At 36.7% G+C, this 9,956-nt stretch overlaps 1 non-coding gene across 1 annotated transcript; it reads left to right on the top strand.

Annotated features, from left to right (window-relative positions):
- The first annotated feature begins 7,344 nt into the window (after positions 1 to 7,344).
- On the top strand, positions 7,345 to 7,451 carry LOC113002233 (small nucleolar RNA R71). The gene has a single exon (XR_003267777.1). It is a non-coding gene; the product is annotated as a small nucleolar RNA R71 (small nucleolar RNA).
- The last annotated feature ends 2,505 nt before the right edge of the window (positions 7,452 to 9,956 follow it).

Raw genomic sequence — 9,956 nt, 5'->3', positions numbered from 1 at the left:
TGAATGAGAGTCTTGTGAGACACAACTCAAAGTTCAACTTCTCTCCCTTTTTCTTCCTTCAATTTCGTGCTCCCCCCTCTTTCTTTCTCTCCCTCTTTCTTTTCCTCCATTGAAGCATCCTCTCCAAGCTTCTTATCCAAGGCTCATCTTGGTGGTGAAGCCCCTTCTTCCATGGCTTATTCCCTAGTGGATGGCGCCTCCTCTCACTGTTGGATCGAGTGGCCTCAGAATAATTAAGAAGGGGGGGTTGAATTAATTATTCCTAAAACTTTACCAATTAAAAATTACTCTTTTAAGGCTTTTACTTTTGTTGTTAAGAGAATATGGAGTAGAAGAGAAACTTAACAGAAAGTAAAAGCGAAAATTAAATCCACAACGGAAAGTAAAAGAGTAAGGAAGAAGGAAACAAACACACAAGAGTTTTTATACTGGTTCGGCAACAACCTGTGCCTACCTCCAGTCCCCAAGCGACATGCGGTCCTTCAAATTTCTTTCAACCTTGTAAAAATCCTTTTACAAGCAAAGATCCACAAGGGATGTACCCTCCTTTGTTCTCTTTGAAACCCTAGTGGATGTACCCTCCATTAGAACTGATTCACAAGAGATGTACCATTCCTTGTTCTCAGTCAAACCCAAGTAGATGTACCCTCTACTTGTACCACAAAGGATGTACCCTCCAATGTTTTAAGACAAAGATCTCAGGCTGTTAAACCTTTGATACTTTGTGAATGGGGATACAAAAGAATTCTCAGGCGGTTAAACCTTTGAACGCTTTTGTATTAGGGAATGGGAAGAATCAAAAGAATTCTCAGACTATGTCGTTTTGAATTCTTTGACAAGGGAGAAGGGAGACACAAAAGAATTCAGGCGGTTAGTCCCTTGTTCTTTTGGAAAAGAGAGAAGAGAGACACAAAAAGAATTCAGGCGGTTAGTCCTTGGCGAATTCTTTTTGGCAAAGGGAGAAGAGAATGAAAAGATGAATAGCACAAGTTTTCAAGGTTTAGAAAACCATAAAACTTCATAAAGCTTTTGGTACAAAAGAAGAAGAAGAAGTTCAAAGAGATTCAAGGCTTGTAAAGGATTGTATGAAATATGTGTTCAAGATTGTTGTTAGAAAGATTGATTCAAAATGCAAAACAAAGCCTTGCTTTTATAGACTCTTCATGTCTGGTCAAGAAGGCCATTCAGAAGAGTTATAACTTTTTAGAAAAACTTAAAACCCATTTGAAAAAGTCAAAACCTTTTTGAAGAGTTACATCTTTTGATTTTTTAGAAACAATCACTGGTAATCGATTACCAAATAAGTGTAATCGATTACACAAAGCTTTTGAGTGAAACAATGTGACTCTTCATTTTTAAATTTGAATTTCAACGTTCAAGGACACTGGTAATCGATTACCAAAACATTGTAATCAATTACAGCCTTTTGAAAATATTTGGAACGTTGTAAATTCAGTTTGAAAACTTTTTCAAACTCATTTTGCTACTGGTAATCGATTACAACAATATGGTAATTGATTACCAGAGAGTAAAAACTCTTTGGTAAAGGTTTTGTCAAAAACTCATGTGCTATTCAAAGTTTTGAAAACACTTTTTAATACTTATCTTGATTGAGTCTTTTCTTCATTCTTGAATCTTGATTCTTGATTGTAGACTTTCTTCTTGAGTCTTGAATTCTTCTTCATTCTTGAACTCTTGACTTGTTCTTGATTCACTTGAGTTGTTCTTTGATCTTTTGAGCTTTTTGTTCATCAACTTTGTCATCATCTTTTGTTGTCATCATTGTTATCATCAAAACACCTTTGAATCATTGTTGATTCATCACGAAGCTTTGCTTCCACACTCACCTCTTCTCATTTGTCTTCCACTGCATCTCCATGGTGGAAAATAACCATTAAAGGACCTCATTGAAGCTCAAAGATCCAACCTCCATGGAAGCCCCACAAGCAAGCTTCCATCAAAAGTTCTTAGAAATAGTGACTCAACTTTAAATCTCTTAATTATGAAGATCTTTGTGGTAAGTGAGTGGTGTCAGTTTCTTGAGTTCAAGAAGAACACCTCTTCAGTTAAGCAAGGTTTTGCGGAAAGGATTGATCAGGTTGTGCATATTTGTACTCTTGGTTTTAGTGTATGGTTTTACTCATCTTTTTGATTGTTCATGAATCACTGAAGGCATGCTAGAATAGGTGTTTCTAGTTTGGACTAAGGGTATGTTTCTCTTAGGCTCTTATTCACAAAGGACCCTAGTGTTGGGTGTTGTCGCAACCTACCCTTCGGTGGGAGGGCGAGGCGAGGCTTGAGGGTTTGTCTTCCAAAAAGGAAAACGTGCAGAAGTCGCCACAAATGTTTATTCGAGAAAACCCAAAAAAGTGGGTCTGTGAATTTTAAGAATATGGGTTCGGGAGTTGTTTACATGTGGGGAAGGTATTTGCACCCCATGCGTCTGTCACAAGGGACGGCGCAAAATCATGACTTCAATATTTATTTATTTTCCCTTTTTATGTCATTGTTTTTTACTTTTTGGGGTCGAAAAGAGTGTTGCCCTTGCTCATACATATCCTCAAGTGAGATAAAGAACTCAGACTTACATAGTTCTTTTATAAAGCAAGAAAGTTATGCGTAGAGTTGATTTTAAACTTTGGAAAGGTTCATTTTAACCAATAAAAATAAAAGAGACCGTTAAGGCATTGGATCTTGAACGGACTCATGCGACTTTTGTGGATAGAAAGCTCGATTACATGTTGATTTTATCTTGGATTCATTTATTTACTTTCAATCTCATTAAAAGATGATTGGTGAGGTAAATGATCGGTTGAAACTTTATTTTACAAGGATAAAGTGACATTATGGCACAAATGATCGGTGGAAATTTGCTTTTACATGAAGAAATTTGCTTTCGGAAGCGCGTCGACATCGTTTTTCCTTCGTCTTTCTCCCTTTTCTCCTTAATTTCACTAAATCCTTTCAATGTTGAAAGTCTGAACCCCTTCCTTCAGCCCTCTCATGCCTATTTATAGGAAAGGAGGGGACTTGGTTGATCAACAGCTCACCCAGGCGAGCTGGTTACTTCACTCCTAAGTTTTGTGGGCGAGCTAGGGGTCAGAAAAGGCTTCCAAATGACCCTTTCACCCTCCCTTTTGGGTATTTTCCACATTCTCTTCTGAAACGTTGAAAAACCTTTCGAATTGCATGGCAGCTGGTGTCAAGTAGGTCAATTCGGCTAGTAGGAATCAAAACGTTAGCAAATGATCATCCCCGGACGAAATTAGGGTCTGACAGTTGCCCCTCCTTATTTATCTTTTATTGAAAATGAAAAGACAAGTAAAGATATGGACACTAATTTCATCCTGTAGAAGCAAGCTTCATGATGATGAACCAAGCAATTTTGATGATGCCAAAAGCCCAAGTGATTGATTCAAGATTGATTCAAGACTTCAAGATCAAGCATCAAGAATCCAATCCAAGATTCAAGATTCTAGAGAAGAAATCAAGAAGCAACAAGTCAAGACTTCATATAGGATAAGTATTAAAAGATTTTTTCAAAAACCAAATAGCATAGTTTTGTTTTACAAAAGAATTTTCTCAAATTTTCTAAGTTACCAGAGTGATTACTCTCTGGTAATCGATTACTAGTAATCGATTGCCAGTGACCAGATTGCTTTTCAAAATATTTTTCAAATAGTTTGCAATGTTCCAAAATGATTTTCAAATATTGTAATCGATTACACTATATTAGTAATCGATTACAAGTGAATCTGAACGTTGGAATTCAAATCCAATTGTGAAGAGTCACAACTTTTCATAAAATACATTGAGTAATCGATTACACCACTATGGTAATCGATTACCAGTGAATAGCTTTGAAGAAAAAGTTAAGAGTTATAACTCTTAACATGGCTTTCTCAAAAAGTATCAAGGTTCTATAAATATAAGACCGGGCACGCATTTTATAATGATCTAACACACATCTTTTCAAGATCTTTCAATCCTTTTTTAATCATTGCCTATTACTTTTTCTTTTCCAAAAAGCTTTCTAAACTTTGTTTTTTCTGCAAGTGGAAATTCTGCAGAAAACAAAAGTGTGCTATCTTTTCTTCTTCCTTCCTTTGTACAAAAGATTTCAAAGGACTAACCGCCTGAGATATCTTTTCTTCCTCCTCCCTCTATACAAAAGATTTCAAAGGACTAACCGCTTGAGATATCTTTTGTTTCGCCCTACAGAGAATTCAAAGGACTAACTGCCTAAGAATTCTATGTCTTAGCACATTGGAGCATACATCCTTTGTGGTACAAGTAGAGCGTACATCTACTTAGGTTGTAATACTGAGAACAAGAGAGGGTACATCTCTTATGGATCAGTTCAAGTGGAGCGTACATCCACTTGGTTGTTCAAAGAGAACAAAGGAGGGTACATCCTTTATGGATCTTTGCTTGTAAAGGATTTTACAAGGTTAAAGAAAATCTCAAGAACCGGTGGTTGCTTGGGGACTGGATGTAGGCATGGGTTGTTGCCGAACCAGTATAAAAACTTGTGTTTGTTTCCTTCTTCCCTACACTCTTTAATTTCCGCTGTGCACTTTTTATTTACGCTTTACTTTTGACTAAGTTATTGTTTCGGTTCTTTAATTTCTCATAACTTAGTAGTAAAACCTAATTGAATCTAGTAACATTAAGAAGGATAAGTTTTTTAATTAGTCAAGACACATTCATAATTAATTCAACTCCCCCTTCTTAATTCAACACATCCTAGCGATCTTGCCATCCAACCAGCTACTAGCAAAAACCCAAGCAATGAAACCTGTAAAAAGAAAGAATGTAAGAGGCGTCGGGTACAAACAAAAGACCTTGAAGTCTTGTAATGTAAATGAGACATTGAAGTCTCGATGAAAGACTTTGATAGCCTTTGAAAAGTGAAGAAGACTTTGATAGTCCTGACAAATAGACATTGAAGTCTATGAAAAGTAAAGAAGACTGTAATAGTCTTTGAAAAGTAAAGGAGCAGATGACCTTGATTGTCTCTACAAGACAAAAGACTCTGATAGTCTTTGAAAAGTAAAGGCGGATGACATTGATAGTCTCCGGAAGACAAAAGACTCTGATAGTCTTTGAAAAGTAAAGGAGCAGATGACCTTGATTGTCTCTGCAAGACAACTGACTATGATAGTCTTGGAAATGTAAAGAAGAATGTGATAGTCTCAGAAAAGTAAAGAAGACTGTGATAGTCTTGGTGAAAGACTCTGATAGTCTCGAAAAAGTATAGAAGACTATGATAGTGTTGACAAAAGACTCTGATATTATTGGGAAAGTAAAGAAGACTGTGATAGTCTTGATAAAAGACATTGAAGTCTTTGAAATGTAAAAAGACTGTAATAGTCTTGAAAGTCTTTAACACGTGAACACACTTAGCAAAGAAACGAACCCCCAAACCGATTAGAACAACATATATTTTTGAAGAAAAACAAATGCAACTACTGGGGAATGAAAACATGCAGATAGAATTTCTCATAACCAAAAATGAGATTTAAGATTAGCATTTCATTTCTAAAAGAGCATTAGGAGAAACATTGGGTCCAACTGAATGGAGGAAAACTGCTCAAGGTGTATAAAGTCTCACATAGGCAAGTGTTTCATCCTAACTCCAAACCACAGATATGGCATAGATGGACTTTGCAAGTCATTTCCCATCAAATCAAAGATGATATCCACAATCATCATGGATCAATAGGACTTTGTAAGTTTGGATTTTGGTAGGAAATTTGGCTTTGGTTGTTTGGGCCTTTCCCCTTTCTGTTTCCTTTTCTCTTTGGTTTGGTGCGAAACAAGAGCAGACACAAAACCAAAACCCCAACAATACATCCCTGGTAATGTGGTTATTCACTCCTGCTTCTATCAATTTCTAAGGCAATAGTACATTTCCCAATGCTAAAGTCACCTAATTGTACACACAAATGGGTGATCAGACCAAGAACATGCAGAAATTAAGCATTGAAAGAAGCATTGAACATATAAAACACAATTAATTAGATATTGAAGGTAATTACATCAACTGTTCCTTAGAAATCCCCAACTAGGGTGTTTAATCAGCCATACAAGGAATCCTAATGCAAATGTGATAGAAAGTACAGAGCAATTGTTGCCTACACAAGAAGGGGGATCCCTCCTCCTCTTCTTGGCACCTCACAATAAACTCTCTCTAATCTCTCAAAGTAATGAACCCTAGCTTCCTTGCCTAGTTGCTGCTTCTCTACTGCCTCCAGAGCACTATATTGAATTCTATGCAAAAGTAAGCAGCTCTGGTCTCCAAAATTCCTCCCCCTAATTCTGACAATTCAGGCTTAAATAGGCTTTGAAATCACGACATCGCGCAAGTTAGTGGATTTGAGCTTAGCGCTAGTCATGCGTTGAGCCTTGCTAAAGACAACCCTCGCGCTTAGCAAGCGGATCTCGCGCTTAGGGTGCGGCCTTGATATTTATGTTCTGTCAGATTCTTCTATCAAGCTAAGCACGCTAAAGCTGCGTTTAGCGTTGGATGCACGCTGAGCCTAAATGGTGAGCTGAGCGCAATTGCCACTTTTAGCACTTCAAGACTTAGCCTCTTTTAACTTGAAATTGAACAGATTTCATCATTAAACCAAATGGAAAATCTTCTAGAGACAGCTATAACAATAAAACAAGATTTAATTACAAATCCCTACAAAATAACTATAAATTGGGGAAACTATACAAGTTTTGGAAAATGTTTTATATACAAAAGTTAGTCGCATAAAACGACTAACAAACTCCCCCAAATTTACAGTTTTGCTTGTCCTTAAGCAAAGAAAGAACAATTCACTTGTCCTCAAGTGACAAAATACAGTGGTCAATCCAAATGGTGTTTGCTTCACAGAGAAATTCAATCATATGAAATGAATATCATGGAATGCTTCAATCAATTGCTTTTCACAAACATGCAGCTTTTCAAAGATAGAAACATATGCATTAGAGTCACAACTGAAAAAAGCTAGTGAGAATGGCAGATATCAAGGAAAGAATCATCAACCAAAGCCTCACAGTCATTGTTTCACTCAAGCTCAAGTGTTTAGGCTCATTCCATTATAAACAACTAACACAAGTCCCAACTTTTGCATATCATCTCATACCATACAGAAATTATGCACTCCTCTAATGACTATAGCATCATTTCTGGCGCTAAACTGCTGGGAGTTGGAAGCCATCTTCTCAATTAAATTTCTGGCTTCAGCAGGAGTCATGTCTCCAAGGGCTCCACCACTGGCAGCATCTATCATACTTCTCTCCATATTACTGAGTCCTTCATTAAAATATTGGAGAAGAAGTTGCTCCAAAATCTGATGGTGAGGGCAACTGGCACATAGTTTTTTAAATCTCTCCCAGTATTCATACAGGCTCTCCCCACTGAGTTGTCTAATACTTGAGATATCCTTCCTGATGGCTGTGGTCCTGGAAGCAGGGAAAATTTTTTCTAAGAATACTCTTTTCAGGTCATCCCAGCTCGTGATGGACCTTGGAGCAAGGTAATACAGCCAGTCCTTTGCTACTCCCTCTAAAGAATGAGGGAAAGCCTTCAGAAATATGTGGTCCTCTTGGACATCTGGGGGTTTCATGGTGGAGTAGACAATATGAAATTCCTTCAAATGTTTGTGCAGGTCTTCACCTGCTAGACCATGAAACTTTGGAAGCAAATGAATCAGTCCAGTTTTAAGAACATATGGGACATCCTTATCAGGGTATTGGATGCATAAGCTTTCGTAGGTGAAATCAGGTGCAGCCATTTCCCTTAGAGTCCTCTCACGGGGTGGAGGTTGTGCCATGTTCTCAGAATGTTCAAAATCAGAATGTTCAGAATCAGAATGCTCAAAATTATAATGCTCCAAATCAGGATGTTCAAAATCACCAATAACAGAATGCACAGATTCACCAGTAATGGAATGCTCAGAATGATCAAAAGGTATAAAATGATGCCTAACTAATCTATGAAATGTCCTATCTATCTCAGGATCAAAGGGTTGTAAGTCAGATGGATTGCCTCTAGTCATACACTACATTCAGCATGCACAACTAGTTGCCTTGTCATGTAAATGAAGGTGCAGGTTTGAACTACAGCTACCCTCAAATGATATCCAAATGAATTGAAATTTTGTGAGCAACCTTATAAAATGATGAGAAGATAGCACAAAAAATTTCAGGCAAAAATTCAAAGTCTAACTATGGAAGCTAAAAATGGTAGGTTGAGAAAAATAAGTGAATAAAACTTGAAAAATAAAAAACTTTTGACAGAATTACTTTTTTTTTTACAATGGAGACCACATGTTCATAATATACTTGCACAGTAACAGTAACGAGTGGGGGGGGTTTGTTTGTTTTGTGATTAAAGAGCAAAACAAGTAAACTGGAATATGAAACTACTAATATTAAAAACGGGTTGTTTCCTCTGATTCAGAAGCCATTCTCTTATCCTGGGTTATGGAGAATTCGTCCCTAACAGTCAACCACTTAATCCAACCCTATTTCAATTTACTAAGCGAAAATCAACTTAGGGTTGTCAATACGTGATTAGGCACCACATACACCAGTTATCCCTTCGTCCATTAAGCATGAACGCAAGTTAGGCTCAGAGGCAATTAATCAAACACGAAGCGTGCACTGATTAATGTTCACGAATTTGGGATAACTGGTGAAGGGAAAACTGCCAGGAAACCACATTACAAACAAAACCTCAAACAGAGTTGGGCTTCATCCTCAAAAGGAAACAACACCAGAAAAACTAGCCTTCCATAGATTCAAACAGAAAACACAAATGAAACATGAAGCAGAAACGTAAATGAACAGAAATGTAAATGAAACAGAAACGTAAATGAAAGTAAAAGAAGAAGCAAGAACAAAATTGTAATTAGAAGCAGAAAATGGAAAATTGAATTAAGAACAAAAACAGTAGCCTTAGAACAGAAAAACGTAAAAACCTAAAACAAAAGCTCTGAATAATAAAATAGCATAACAGAATAGCCTTGCACGAATCCCAAGGCTGCTATTTAAAAAGAGTCACTCAAAGTCACTGGGCCCTATTACAATACTCTGGCCCAAAATGAAATAAACACTGAACAACATAAAATAAAATTGCGAAATTTCCTAATTAGAAATTAACTAAGGTAAGCGCTGCTTTATTTGCCCTCTTCAAGAGCCCAAATAATGAGCCCAAATAATAAAACTGCCTGATTAATTGACAATTAAGACCAATCAGTAATTAAAATGGTGCAAAAAGGGTTTAGAAAATAGAAGAAAATGATGGCACATTGACACCCAAATCCTACCCATACTATTCAAAATCTCAGCACCCAAATACTAGCCTAGCTTCTGTCAATACTAATTCTTCATTGGACAGACCTACAAATGTGAACCCTATGTGCACTCGTGCTAAGTCTAGTATCATTAAGCCCAAAATCAATCCTACTCTTCTTCTTAGTCATCTTGAACCAAAGTGTACCATTACCAAAGCTGCCTTCACTGACCCTTCTTGGCTCTCAGCTATATGATACAAATGAAGCAATTTTTGTTTTTTGTTGTTCAGTTGAGATTCCCATTAACTTAGTGGCTGTATTCACAAGAAGACAATGCATGTAAGCAAGGCAAAGTTAGAAAAATACTTATTTCTAGTATGCCAGTCCGGGATTGTTAGTTAGAAAAATGTTATGGTGATGGAAAGAAACTTCAAGTTTCGTTTGTGAAAAATCTTGTTTCAAGGTTAACAAATGTTTCTCTAATAAGAAAAATTCTTATTGTATCTTAATTGTTTTTTATTGTCGAGATTATTAGCTATGTCGATACTGATTTGTTTCTATAACAAATGTAATTAGAATTTTGTTCATTATGTTCTCAAACTGATAGCTCTGATCCACTATTTAAAGGGTTGTTTGAAGTAGCAGTATCATCTCCAAAAGTTG

This window comes from Glycine max, chromosome 7 (genome assembly GCF_000004515.6).
Source record: "Glycine max cultivar Williams 82 chromosome 7, Glycine_max_v4.0, whole genome shotgun sequence".
In the NCBI taxonomy this organism is placed as follows: Eukaryota; Viridiplantae; Streptophyta; class Magnoliopsida; order Fabales; family Fabaceae; genus Glycine; species Glycine max.
The sequence above is the reverse complement of the archived record's forward strand: the minus strand, read 5'-3'. Positions and strand labels throughout refer to the sequence as shown.